Here is a 15673-nt window from a genome sequence, read left to right on the forward strand (position 1 = left end):
AAGGTGAGTGCTTACCGTGCGCGGGGCTGCCGGCCCTGGCGAGTCACCGATGACGATTGACTAACCTCCCTGGCCACCGTGGCCAGGGAGGGGGGAAATTCCACGGGAAACTGCGGAGCGCGGGAAGATGATTTCGGCCAGTTTTGTGAATGATACTAGTTTACAAAATGATTATTGAATTAACATTAATTATTAGTTATTTTACAAGTATTATTTTTTGTTTGTTTTATCGAATGCATGAACAAATTATTTAGTTGTGCAGTGCCACACCCGGCCGGGCGCTTTGCACACGTAGGAGGCCGTGACTGACGTCACGCCGTTCGAGTCACTGCACTATGTTGCACGCACGGGCGCGTTTGAGGCACGGCACTGATCAGGTGTTGAGGACACATAACGGCCTGTGCTCTCAGAGGGAGCACTGACGGCGGTGTCAATATATATATATATATATATATATATATATATATATATATATATATATAGACGGCGGTGTCTATATATATATATATATATATAGACGGCGGTGTCTATATATATATATATATATATATATATATATATATATATTAGAAATGACATGTAACAAGTTTGTATAAAATAAGTTTGAATTATCAGAGTCACACTGGAGACTGTTCGTCGCTTGATGACTGCTCCAGTGGCGAATGATAAATGTTAATTTGGGGCGGTTTTAGTTAAGTCACATATTACACTATTGAAATCAGGCTGAAGGCCGCAAGAGGAGCACTCACAGCTGTTTTAGTGAAAAACTACACGTGAGTGACCCGGGCACTCCTGCGTCGCAATTGTGTTGCACGGTGTTGTTAATTCCAAGTGGCGTACTCTTTAAAGTGTATTGAATTTACCGTGTACGTGACTCGGTTTGTCTTACCGATTAAGTTAAAGGCGTTGATAATACCTATGTTCCGCGGCGCTCGTCTGACTCGGGTGGGTCATGGCTAAGGGCGCGTTCCGTTAGTGGGGTCTGATACTGGCGGTTGCAGGTCGGGCTTTAGGGTGGCCTTCGGTCGGACGACGTCAAGTTCGAGTAATATTTTACCGAATGCAACAAAATAAAAATCAACAGGTAATTTTATATATAGGCTATATATATTTTTTTTATTGATCCTGACCTTAATTTTCTTAAAACTAAGATAGGTACTCTCTCTCAAAAAATAAGTTCATAAAATTTTACTGTGCATGATGTATGAATTCCCGATTTGTAAAAAAAATATTGAGCAATATGAAAACACATTCAATTTCTGCTGATAATACTTTATAAACAAGTGAGAAAATCCCCCGTTTTTGGATACAAAATAGAGACGATCAGCAACACAGTCATTCGTTGACAGTAGAAAATCGGTTTTAAGGGTGCGGTTACACGGGACCCTGAACTACTTCAGGTGAACATGTTTAAGTAAACACGTTTACAAACGCGAAAGTGTGCGGTTACACGGTAGTTGCTGAAAAGTGTGTTTAGCTCTAAAACCGATTGTCTACTGTCAACGAATGACTGTGTTGTTGATCTCTATTTTTTAATTGCATCCAGAAAACGCAGGATTTTCTCACTTGTTTATACAGCATTATCAGCAGAAATGAAATGTGTTTACATATTGCTCAATATTTTTTTACAAATCGGGAATTCAAACATGCACAGTTAAATTTTTAAACTTATTTTTTATTATTTTTTGAGCGAGAGTACCTATCTCAGTTTTAAGAAAATTAAGGTCAGGATAAATTAAAAAATATATATAATTATCTGTTGGTTTTTTTTTTTTTTTGCATTCGGTAAAATATTACTCGAACTTGTGCCAGAAACACTTTCCATCTAGAATTTCTGCAAAAGACTGTTTATATTCTAACCAGCCAATCAAAGGCTAATGTAGAAGATATGTCGATCTGAACTACTTTGCCAACCTGTTTAAGTTAAATGAGAAATGGCCTCGAACGAAACATGTTCAGACTGTGTGTAACCGCACTCAACAGCTGAACATGTTCACCTGAAGTTGTTCAGACTCCCGTGTAACCGCGCCCTAACCGTACTCTTTCGCGTTTGCAAACGTGTTTACTTAAACATGTTCACCTGAAGTAGATCAGGGACCTGTGTAACCGCGCCCTTACCACTCCACGCCACTAGATGCCACTACAATAATTATTCTTTCTCACTTAAAACTCATTCTATAAAACCGTAGGTACACTCCAAGCCGCCAGGTTCGCTGACATCACTTGTATGGCGTATTTCTTAGTTTCCCATATTGTCCCGATTATAGTATTTGTTATAATTTCTGTGGCGCTCTGTGATTCATTAATTGTTGTTTTGGTAAGTTTAAATATAACTGTTTGTATATTTGTACTATATCGGAGCATCGTACATATAAGTTATAATCAGCTAGAACTTTTAATAACTTTTCTTTTTATAATTTGTGCTTTGTGATGATTAACATAGAATTTGATGTTTGCGTTATCAAGGTTAAATAAACACGAAGCTTAAAACCTTTGTCAATAAATGTAAAAAAGAAAAAAAGAAAAAAAAAATCCTTCTAGTAAACCTGGCTAGTTGGATATGGAATACCAAAACTAATTCCTTCAGATAATTGTTAATTGTTTGCTAAGGCTGTTTTCCAATCGAATTCCGTTTCATCATTTAGGCCCGATCTACAATGGCACAGAAATGGATCTCCCGGAACATTTAATTTCGTGCCTGCTGCTTCTACAATGCACATAAACATAACAGATGGCAACCAATGAACCAATGAGAGTTTGCATTTCAAGGTTACGATATTTTATTTTAATTTAAAAAAAAAATGTTTCGAGGTAATTGCACAGGCATAATTTGGTAAATATGAAGAGTCGCGGCATATGCGAAAAAAAATGCTAAAACTCCGAAAATACTTTTATTCTATGCTCTTTCACTTCCTCTTATCAAATCAACCGGCGGAGATAAGAAATTCCATATACTTTAGGAGATATCAAATTTTTTAATTTTGATCACAATACCTGTGTATTCATGCGGCGATCAACATTGTTCCTCGTTTACGAGTATCTATTTTTCTTATTGGACAATTTTGTCACGTGACAGTTCCGTGATTGGCCAGTATTCAAATGAACCAATACGTGATTATTTATTTATTTATTAATGTTCCGTTGGAGGTATCGCGACGTAGGTGAACGACTACATCATTTCCTTCAAAGGAAATGTACCCGCCTCAAACTTAGGTGGGTTTTTAACGTTTCCAATTTTATAGTCTTATTTTTTATTTGGATATTGTTGCGCAAGTAATAAGTAACAAAAAAAATTTACGTGAGTTAATGTTCATCATTTGTCCGGGTTTGTTAGGTCAGGTCAGTTACATTATAAATACTTTAAAACTAAAGTACCACTGAAATTAAATCATATTATTTTTAATGTACGCTTAGTTTGAAAGTATTCATAATGTAACTGACCTGACCTAATCGACCATTTTAGTTCCCGCTGTTCATCCTTTGTCCCGGTTTGTTTGGTCAGGTCAGTTACATTATAAATATTTTAAAACTAAACAGCCATTAAAATTATTTCACATTACTTTTTATGTCCGCTTAGTTTGAAAGTATTAATAATGTAACTGACCTGACCTAATTGACCATTTTATTTATTACACATTCACGAACACACGGCAAAATAACAAAAATTGCGGCGTTCAAATGGTTGTAAACTGTACCAGTAGTAGACACTTTAAGAAGTGTTTTTCCAAATTTTAAATGAATAAACTAGACTAATGAAGCGAATCCAAGTTGTGACATGTTTCATAATTTCTTAAACTTTTATTTACAATATACCATCTAGAAATCTGATTTAGTTAAATCAACATCACAACAATATTTTTTTTATGATGCGTATGCATATGCACCAGTATTAGACACCCACAATTTCTTTGCGTACCAGTGTTTGACATGTTACTGTACCAGAAGTTGACACTTGTAAAATGTTTTAGTTGACTACATTAGTATACAGTTGACCAACTAAATTAAAAAGTTAAACCGAAATGGACACAAGACATTAAATAATAATGGAATTATACATATACTAAAACAGATTAAGGATTTATTTTAGAAGAAAATGATTCCCACTCAGTATACAACATAAAATTGTGTCTTTCATTGTTTTCTAGCCTTGTACATCTAAGGTCATCTTGAAATGATATCTCAAACGATCTCCTGAACTAACCATACTTGGCAAGGGTAATTTATATACAAGATTTGAGACCTTGAGACCATACTAACATCAGATTCAACAACCCTGAAAATTTTTTTTGCATCGGTACAAGATTTCAAAGCCATGACTTCTGCTTCTGTGTCATTTAAATCTTGAATTATGCAAGCATATTTGTAACACTTTTTTTTCCCTGGAAAGGATACTATAACATAGTCTCCCTTTTCAATATTTAGTAAGTCATTATCACACTCATTGTCAGAAGACCCAATAAGGCTGAAGTCATCAAGACTATCCCCTGACTGCACCCAATCTTCTTCCTCATCATCAGTTTCTGAAGAATCTTTTAGTAAAGATTTCTTTTTCTGTTGCTTCTTACTCTTCTCCTTCAACATAAAAAGTTTCTCTTTTACTTGTTTCACTTGTAAACAAATGTCAATTAAATGAAGAAATTTTACATGAACCTTCTAATAATGCAGCCTTCTCTACATATGTCTTGCGTAAAGAGGTACATTTGTTTATATTTTTTTCTTTTCGATTCTTTTGTACTATAACTTGATGAAATAGGTAATGTTTTGTTAAAAGTATTATTGTGCAAACATATTTATTTTGTCTCAAGTTTCATTTTGTTCACATACCTATGATATAGGATTGTATTGCAGGATCTTATTTCATTTTACTTTTGTTTAGTTAAAATGGTTTATATCTTAAGAAAGAAAAGTAATATAAAATATATTTAGATATACAGGTGTGGTGAAAATAGGTAGTAAACTGTGAATTCAACTATTATGCAAGAAACATTGGGTATCAGTTGGTAAAAACTGGTTTCATGATTGAAATACTCTTGATGTGTTGGGTAAGAAAGTTTCCAAATGGAAAATTGAAAATTAGTTGATTGTTTTGCAGTTCCTGTTGCTGTCGCCAGTAGTAGCTCCACTCAAGTGCTCGGTGCTGCCCCTCAGCGGCAATGTGGAGTTCCAGCCCTTCGTGTGCCAGCTGTGTGTGCAGAGCAGTCAGTGGGCTTGCAGGGATTCTGTTGTGTCATCATCCTCGGTGGGCATGACCAGGAACATTCATACATTCAGAAATTACATCATATTTAAGATAATTTAATATTTAATGATTTTGCATGTTATTTAGACACACATTTCAGGGAAATTGTTGGCAAACTTTGCCTAGGCTTGTGGTAAGCATTGAAGACCCTCCACTCCTGATTATTACTGACAGTTTTGGTAAAAGACTAGAAACAATTAGTAGAGACCTGCAAAATTCACAGATTCATTCGGTGATAGGCTAGAATTCAAACACATATACCTCTTAGATAATTTTGCTATTGGCTTACTGTTCATCTGGGCTAATCTCAACCAGTTATAAACCCTCAACCAAAGAAGGATTGAATCACAGACAAACCAGCTTAGACGACTTATAAGTCAGCAGCCAATGAACTTGCGTTATTTGCCCGAGTGTACAGGGGTATGTGCAATCTATTCTGAAGGCCATTGAAACCTGAATTTTGCAGGTCTCTAACAATTAGGTATTGTTGGGTCCTTTGGAATGAGAGTCCTGTGGTTTACCACTGAACTACCCTTGTTTGTTTCAAAAAAATAAAAATATTTGTCTACAATGTTTTTATTTTTGACATGAAGGGTAAAGATATGAAAATACAAAAGTACAGCTACAAATCTTTTAAATGCAATGCCAAAAGCAAAGATTTTACATTTTAACATTTTCCTTGTTACAGTTGTTTTATAATCATGCATTAATAAATAAAAAGAAAACTTTATTAAACGATTACAAACAGAGGATTGGCTAGATATCTTTAACATGCTAAGTGTATTCAAAAATGCTCTACCTTAATAAGTACAATAGTTAAATACATTAATGAATCATTCCCAACAAAAAACATTTAACTAAATAACCAGAACAAGAATAATAAATGGATTACCAAAGGTATACAAACTTCCAGCAAATATTTAAAAATACTCCACCACATAAGAAACAAGGAGTAAGCACTTCCTTCCTTGAATATTACAAAAATTACAAAAACATTTACAGAAAGGCATTACATCAAGCTAAAACGATTCAATTAGAAAAAGTAATTCACCTAAGCCAGGAAAAAGATAAAAACCACATGGGGTATTATAAAGAAAGAATCAGGCATGTCAGATGTTAAAAGTGATTGCATTAAAAAAACTAGAGGCTGAAGGAACCGAACTTAAAGAAGGTGAAAAAATTGCTTCAGCATTTAACACGTACTTCGCTAACATCAGTGAGAATTTAAATTCAAACAACAATGAACCGATGACGAAAGCTATAGAACATTTAAAAACCAAGTGCCAGCCAAATTCAAAAACTATTTTTATATTTCCAACCACAGAACAAGAAATTATAAACATTATTAGTAATCTAAAAAATACACACACTACAGATGTTTATGATTTATCAAACAAAATAATAAAAATGTCTAAAAACACCTACGTAATTGCAAAACCAATTACAGCTATCTTTAATGAAGCATTGGTAGGAGTGGTACCTGATTGTTTAAAATTAGATAGGGTCCTGCCTCTGTATAAAAAAGGTAACCCAACAAATCCAGAAACTATAGGCCTATTAGTATCCTACCTATAATTGCAAAAATATTTGAAGGGGTTGCATATAAAAGAATTATTTCAATTTTTACCCATAACAACATATTAAGAAGTCAATATGGTTTCCAAAAAAATAAAACATCAGCAGCCATTAATGAATTCATAAATAAAGTCTTAAATGCACTGGATAATAATACCTTATCATTAGGACTTTTTTGTGATTTATCCAAAGCTTTCGAATTAGTCAATCATGCAATTCTCCCAGATAAACTATATCACTATGGCATAAGGGGCACAGCACACAAATTAATGGAATCATATCTGAAGGAAACGAAACAGAGGGTAGAAATTAAAAATGTAATTGGTAAGAAATATTCAAATTGGTCAATTGTCAGAGATGGGGTGCCACAGGGCAGCAATTTAGCACCATTACTATTTTTAATATATATAAATGACAACTCTACCAATAGACCAAGGTCAGCTTATCCTTTTTGCAGATGATACATAAGTTATAATCACTGGGGAAACTTCAAAATCAGTACAGGAGAAAACCAACGGAGCCATTGAACAGATGAAAAATTGGTTCTCATACCACAAACTTGTATTGAATGTAGGGATGGGAAAACCGATTCCCAATTTCATTGATACCTACCGATTCTACTTAAATAATCGAGAATCGATGATAAAAGTCGATTCCCGCATGTAGCAAAATAAAATCATTTCACAAAATTGCAAATCTGTCAGATACAATTATTTAACGACTCTTTGAGTGGGGTTATGACTGACTAGACGCATATATAACAGTCATATTTCCCCAAATAAACAATATCTAAAACTTGGGTCGATGTTATAAACAAGTCAAAGTACAAACATTATTTATAAAAATATTATCACTGCGTATTCTTTTCGTGATCGCGATTAAACGACGATAAACGCGAAATCACCGTAAAATACAGTTTATACGCGAAATCGCCACAAAACAGCGTTTTTCCACGAAATTTAGTATTAAAATGCGAAATCGCAATGTTTTTACAGGAAATTTAAATACTGTGTAAAAGACTTGTCTCGTCACTGGTAAACACCGCAACATGGCCGCCACTAAACATTAATCATAAATGCACTAAAGCAAACAAAAGCTTACACACGCTCACGTTATAATGTTAAACCCAAAAATATAGTGTAAACATACGCAAAACTACGGCGTTTATTTTCCTTCCCGGCATAATGTTTGGATAGATATCACAAGCAGGTGAAGTTTTAAAGCCTACGCTTTAGTGCTCGGGGCACTGACGACAGCTTGGAACAGCGACAACGGATAAATACAAAAGCAAGCAGATGATTGGGCGAACGGTGTTTGTAACAGCCTTACGTGAGTGGCCATACCACGTCAGCCGGGGGCGCTGGCATATAGTTGGAACAGCGTCGTAGTATCAAGCAGATTATAACGGGCGAACCAGGTACCAGGCTCTGTACTTCGTCACCCAGCCGTACGTGGCAGCACAAGCATTTTAAAACGCGCCAAAAAGCAGGAAAATGTAAACAAACATTCATTTTCGAATGGTGTGACGATGATGATTAGTTGGTCAACAGTGTTTTATAGATTTTGTTGGGTCATTACCACAACGCCGAAATAACAACGAATGAATTTGTGTGTGTTTCTTAAATGTAACTTAATGCTGAAATACCACAATCAAGTACAACACTTTCATTTGCTAGTTCTCTAGTTGCTTAATTTTGTTACTGTTTCATTTCACAATTTTTTTAGTTAATTTGTACCCTTCTCTAAGTTAGGCAAGTTGTATTAACGAAAATAATTTATACTGCTCAAGGAAAGCTTAAAATGTTATTTTATAGTTTATTCCGTATTACAAAACAAATTTTAGATTAGTTTGACCCCTTTGACATATGAGCCATTAACTTCTAATAATGTAAACATTTATATGAGTTAATGTTAATAACTTAGTTGTGTACTCAAATTTGATAAATATGAATTTATGATGTATGCTACATGATATATGTATTGAAAGCTGATAAAAAAATGTTGCAAATAGAATTTGAATTATTTAATATAAGTTAACTAGGTGAGTATCGAGTATCGAGAATCAAAGGATTTTTTAAGGAATCGATAATCGGGTATCGGAATCGAAAATTTTGGAATCGTCCCATCCTTAATTGAATTTCTCTAAAACTAATTATATTAAATTCAGAAATAGGACCAAAGTATATGAAAACAAGTTTGACATAAAATTCAATGGAAACAATATCTTGCAGGTTAACTCAGTAAATTTCGTAGGGGTATATATTGATGAGCAATTAGAATTTACGGAACACATAAATAATATTGCGAAAACAATTAAATTCAGCCTGCTATGTCTTGAGGTATCTTGTAGAATTAGTCGATTTAAAAACAATTAAAACTGTGTATCATGAATATTTCCATACAATCATGTCTTAAAGATAAAAAAACATCTAGTTGCATACAAAAATTAAAACAAATAGGAATACTAACATTTACAAATGAATAAATATACAGAACATTAATATTCTGCTATAGACACCAAACCAAATTTAAAAGAAGCAAAGATATCCATCATAATACTCGAGGATGCAATAAATTGAGACCCATACAACACACCAGTACTCAATTTGAGATAGGAATAGAGCACATTGGCAGAATACTACTTAATATCTTACCTTACAAATTAATGGAAATCAGCAACATAGATAAATATAAAGCTTCCATAAAAAATATACTTGTATGCAATCCATTTTACAATTTAAAAGAATTTATGGAGTATACTGCTGAAAGAGGGGAAGCATTCTGGAACAGCCAGACTCCCTTTTATAGCTACAATGACTAACAACAATATCCTAATACCCTAAATCCTGCTTAATGTATTTTTCCTTAATAAATATAAGAAATTGCTTGGCATGTCTTGTCTATGGGTGTGTATAAAAAAAATAATGTATTTGCAATTCAGATTGAAGGAACTTTGTTACTATTTGTTTTACTTCAAAGTTGTGTATATATGGAACTATATGTGTATGTAAAACTGTGTATATGTGGAACGAATGTATAGCTGTAAATATGTAAATGACATGTTCCATAGCTTTATGGTTTCTACCAAAAGAAGGCTCAATGGAATACAAATGGATAAATAAATAAAATTTAAAAAAGATAATATCAAGAAATATTGTTATGCAACCTATTGAACTATAACTTTTTAATGTTTATATATATAATATATATTTATAATATATTTATTATGTGTGTATATATACATATAGTATATATATATAAAATTGATTGTGTAGTGTATGTTATTTCTTGTGGCAACAATGTTTAAGTTGTTAATTTTATTCACTATCTTAATATTTGAATACTATTAACACAAATCACAACATAGTACACAGTGTTAAAAGCCCTTCATAATTCTTGTACATTTCTGTCTGATGTTTCTCTGGAGACCTTTAGTCATATCTGTTTGAGCTCTGATATTCACTGCTACTATATATGTATTTATAATATGGTTACAAAATACTTTATGGTCACCTATGCATGTTATTATTTATTTAAATTGTTACTTTTATTTAAACGCTCAGCCACAAACATTAATTTATATTGCATGCAGTATGTAATTTCCATCAGCTAAACCATTTCATGTACACATACATGTACATTACATGCATATTTCACATACAGCTACTTTGTTTATTACTTTCAGTATGCATCTGACAATGTTCACTTTCTGTGAGGTTTTTTTTCTTTCGGATTTTGAACTACGGGATGTGATATTAATGTGCGTTTCTTGACGTGGCTTTGGAAGAAACCTTGTCATATGCTTTGTACCCCTTTGAGTAAACCTGTAATGTTATTGTAACACATTCTGGCTCATACATTTTGTGATTCAGCACACACTGTTTTATTATAATTATACATATATATTTGTACATAAATAGGAGATACTTTTGTCTCTTAAGGGCCACTTCAAAGTCCTTCAATTTTCATAAGTGCTGTGGTCCAAGTGAAAAACGTTTATGTATAACAAAACCTCCAATTCATTGTTCATTTTGATCACCTTTAAATTCAAAATGGCACATTTTGCTGTCTAACTTTGAACCTATTAAGTAAATGTAAGTGGTGATTTAAGTAAACACCAGGGCTACAAATTGTAGATATACACTATGCTCAGATTTGATGTGTGGTATCAGAGAATTTTGTACAATTGGGGTTAATCACTGAAATTAATCATTAGACTAACTATTTAACTTTGTTATTCTGTTAAAGGTTTTGTGATATTACAACCTTTCTACCTCTTTATAGTGGTGAAGATAAAGTATAGGTGTCCTTAAAACACAGTAGTTTTTACTGCACAAAAGGGTACGAGCCATGAGTTAACTAGGTAATAAAACAAGCAGGCAATACCACATTCCTTTCATTATTTGGGTGTATGCAAAACTTGTTATTACTTTAAGCTTTGTATGGTACATCTGGTTAAATTAGTTATTGACATTGATAAATTTAAAGGTACATTTGCTATTTTAAGATTTTAACATATTATTTGTGGTATCAATGTGTAGTTGAAGACAACATAACTTACAAATATTACTGTGCAGCAATTAGAATTAAGTGACTGTAGTGACCCGTAGCAATATACTCTGTATCAATTATAGTAGTATCAATAGTGTGAGTTAAATTGTACCAACGTCGGGGATTAGTAAAAGTATTTACCAATTAATAGAAAAATAGAACTTCATAGAAACAGCAATAGAACATTAAGTAAGCAAGGTGCCGAATGAAGGACATGTGAACTCTTACCAAAATAATACTTTCCGAAGGATTTACACAATTTTGTTCAACAAATTTATTTGTTCAAATCAAGTAACATGCCACTATGAAAATGACAGCGGTAATAACAAGTGCGTACAGTAGCAATAGCCATGACTCATCTTTTAATTATACTGAACAATTCATGCAATACAATAAAGTTTCCTGCATATCATGATCAAACAAAGCTTAACAGCACTAAAGAACATTCGTGCGTACAGTCGCAATAGTCATGACTAACCTTTAAATCATGCAAATGCAATATACTGAACAATTCATGCAATACAATAAATTGCTAGATTCATACATACGATTGCAACTATGCAAGAGCGATATCAAGAGCAATTAATACATTGGTCAAGTTTATACCAAAAAGGAGAAGGCTGATACAATTACCGCATCTGACAAAGGTTACAACAAATATTGCACATGACGACCTAACCTGAACACTTGTGAAAATTAAACTTGATCTAAAAAGTGATAATACTGGTCAAAGGCAACACAGCCAATCAAAACAACGGAGCTACATTATTACGCAAATGATTCCTACACGTAAGTAATGATAATGAAAAGCCAAACAAAATTTCCAAAGGCAATCCGACAACCAATTTAGAAAAACCTAATCCAAAGTTAATCACATACCCTAACCTTCGTGCTGCCCACACACGTCGGACACGGCGAACTACCTGCTAACCAATTATTTACATGTTACCTCGTTCAAACCTGAAATAAGAAGGACGTCTAACAGTTGTTGCAACTACCAGGGCGACCGAACGTTCGAGCGCATGCGCAGAGAGAAGACTGGAGTAGGGGAAAAGGCGGGGACAATAAGGAGAGGAGGAAGGAGGGATGATTCTTGTTTGTCCATGAGGTCACTCATAAATGTCTTTTTGCTGCCAGCACAAAATTAAAATATTGTATCAATAACTAGGAACGAGATTTCACTTTGAAATTTGATAACACTGAAATAACCGAAACGTACTCGTCAACACTAAAATATCAGTAGATACATTTAACGAAAACAAAATTCATAAATGTACAAATGGATGGAAAAGTTAATTATGTTTCCCAAGTGAAGATTGACTTATTCTCAATTTTCCCTTAATGGTGTTAACATTGTTGGATGTATTTAACAATGCTCCATTCACCAACTTTATGTAAAGTGAAACATCCTTATGGCCACTGGGTAGGTAAGTTGATGACTCATGAGTGTGATGAAAAATAATATATGAAAAATACTACGTCTGCTACAAATAAGTTGTTGGGTTTTAATTACCATTGTTAATACAAACGTGAAATTCTTAAAGCAACAATACAATTGTCTGCTTTGTATGTAATATTTTACTTATTAATAATATACCTACGTTATTTGGCATGCAATTGACTCTTGAAAATTATACACCCAAATACAAAATAAAGGTTTTGTGTTGCAATATTCCTACTAATATAAAAAGGTTGTGCTGAAGAAAAGCATTTATTGTGCAAGATAGGAAGCAATGTCACATCGGTTTTAATGCCTGGGAGATTAAAAATGCTGGGAAATATGAAGGCTGCTTGGCTGCAGTCCGCTGGTTGGTGGGGCAGACACCTCACTCACGCAACGACCTGAGGTGGGCCAGATTCAGCGCTTTTTGGTGCCTCACTGCCATTCTATGGATCTCATCTTGGTGTTTGAGAAACTGCCTGTGGATCTCTTCTTTGTGCCTCATGACCTGACAGTTTTGATCTTCTTTTATTCTCAATTCTTGCTCGTGTAGCTCCTGCTTTCGCCTGCACTCTTCCTCAGCATTTTGCCGAAGAAACACAGCCTCCGCCAATCACTCTTTGTGAATCTCCTGCTCCCTCTCTTCCTTCCTCGCGAAACTAGACTTACGAAAGTCTAGCTCCTGCTCTACTACAGCTGTACGTGATGATGATTTCCTGCGGGATGAGTGTGGGATGGATGAATTAGCAGCTGTAGTAGAGCATCGAGGCTGAAGAGAAGGAGCAACATCCTCACAAGAACTGTCGGAAGCTGGGTCTTCTGAAATATACAAAGAATGCAAATATGTTTAGTAAGGATGAGAAACAAAATATAATCTGCTGTGAGATTAATGTTTAACAACTTTGCCTCTAAATTACGAAGTTTATTGAGATATGCCAATTAGTAGAGACTTGCAAAATTCGCGGTTTCGATGGCCTTCAGGATAGACTGCACATACCCCTGTACACTCAGGCAAATAACACACGTTCATTGGTTGTTGACTTCTAAGTCTTCTCAGCTGGTTTGACTGATTCGATCCTTCTTTGCTTGAGGGTTTATAATTGGTTGAGATTCGCCAAGATGAACAGTAAGCCAATAGCAAAATTATCTAAGAGGTATATGTGTTTGAATTCTAGCCTATCACCGAATGAATCTGCGAATTTTGCAGGTCTCTACCAATAATAGTATTCACCTTTATGGTTTGGGTTTGAAGATTCTATCACATAAATGTTAATTATTTAAAATTACACATCATCAGCCTATAATTTCTAAGTGCACAAATGAGATAGAATTCAACTAATGCATATAAATGTTCAGTCTGTGAATTGGGTGTAGTATTAATCAAATATGATTGAAACATGCATTATAAAGAGTGTAATTTTGTAACCAGACTTCAAATTGATGGTGTCAGTCATAAATACAAGCATAGCAGGCAGATACGAGAAGGGAAGAGACACAAAACATTTTCAGCTACAAAAACCAAATTTTACATAAACAATAATAATAATAATAATAATAATAGATACACTACGTTGTGTACTATCCCTCTTTTTCCCATTACTTGTACAATATTCTGTTTGGTATCACTTACAATAAGTGGCTTTTGCAAAATCAACCAACACAAACTATTTTGCCATCTACCCTTAGGAATGTGTTAGTTCATCAGGGAGCATGATATTATGAGTTTGTAACCTGTTAAACCATTATTTTCCATTGGATTCTGAAATCATTTGGATGTATCATTGCAAAGTTGAGTTTTCGTTATTCCCAGTGAATGCTGGAATCTGCGAGAAATATAAAATCTAATCTAAATAAAAATGTGTCGGTTCTTAAGTCAAGTAAATGTTTTTCTTTATTTAGTTAAATGAAAAGAAATGTGGCCTAAAAACAATTACATACATAACTTTAAATTAGCATCATGATTTAAAGACATTTCTGAATTCAATATGTGGCATTTTAATGTATTTATCCTGACCATTTACTTTTGGGAATGAAAAATTGTGTTCTGCAGAACAATCAAGCATAATTAGTACTCAAACCACCATTTTCTAATTTCTCAAATGTTTTCTGTCAGTACACTGGACATTTTGCTACTTTTGAATTAAGTGTGAGAACAGATACAATACAATATTCAAATAGTTACCTTGGGCAGAAGTCTGAGGGACTGGTGCAGTTGAAGTAGCAGGAGCTGGATCATGAGGCACAGCTTCCACAGCAGTCTCCTCTGGGACAGTGATCTTTGCAGCAGCTGCCTCTTCCACTGCAACAGCATCTCTGTCCCAGAGAAAACCAAGATTTTCCGTTAGGTGAGGCACTGCTGCATCAAGCGCTGGCACCGCAGGCTTGCTGAGGATGAAGTGTCCACCCCCCGTTCCCATTCTGTACTGGGATTCTGCAGCCAGCTCCTTCCTCCTCCTCATCTTCATATTCTCCCAGCATTTTTTTAGTTGCAACGAAGTGCGCTATAAAACCATAACAAAAGAAGCATAAATTCCTAAAATAGTGACTAGAGTAGGTACAATATGCACTACATATTTTAGTGTGTCCACCTTCCTTAATACTTAATTGTTAAAAGTTAAAGCTGAAATAATAACAAATAAATAAATGTTTATTGAGTAAACGTTCAGTGTAATATATCAAAGTTAATTCTTTGATCCAGATGGAATGATCTTGTACCGTATATATTGTTCCTGAGGTACATGATGCTTGTTTTAATTTAGTACACTGAAGGAACCTGGACAAAACAAACTTGTAGCATTATAATGATAATTGTAAAATGCACATCAAGAAAATTATTCCCACAAGACCCCGAGATAGTTTGTAGTGTG

General features: G+C 34.2%; 1 long non-coding RNA gene across 1 annotated transcript; it reads left to right on the forward strand.

Annotated features, from left to right (window-relative positions):
• The first annotated feature begins 2237 nt into the window (after positions 1-2237).
• LOC134541915 (uncharacterized) lies at positions 2238-9956 on the forward strand. The gene is made up of 2 exons (XR_010076702.1): positions 2238-2317; positions 5093-9956. It is a non-coding gene; the product is annotated as an uncharacterized LOC134541915 (long non-coding RNA).
• The last annotated feature ends 5717 nt before the right edge of the window (positions 9957-15673 follow it).

The sequence above is a fragment of the Bacillus rossius genome, assembly GCF_032445375.1.
Source record: "Bacillus rossius redtenbacheri isolate Brsri chromosome 4 unlocalized genomic scaffold, Brsri_v3 Brsri_v3_scf4_2, whole genome shotgun sequence".
Classification (NCBI taxonomy): Eukaryota; Metazoa; Arthropoda; class Insecta; order Phasmatodea; family Bacillidae; genus Bacillus; species Bacillus rossius.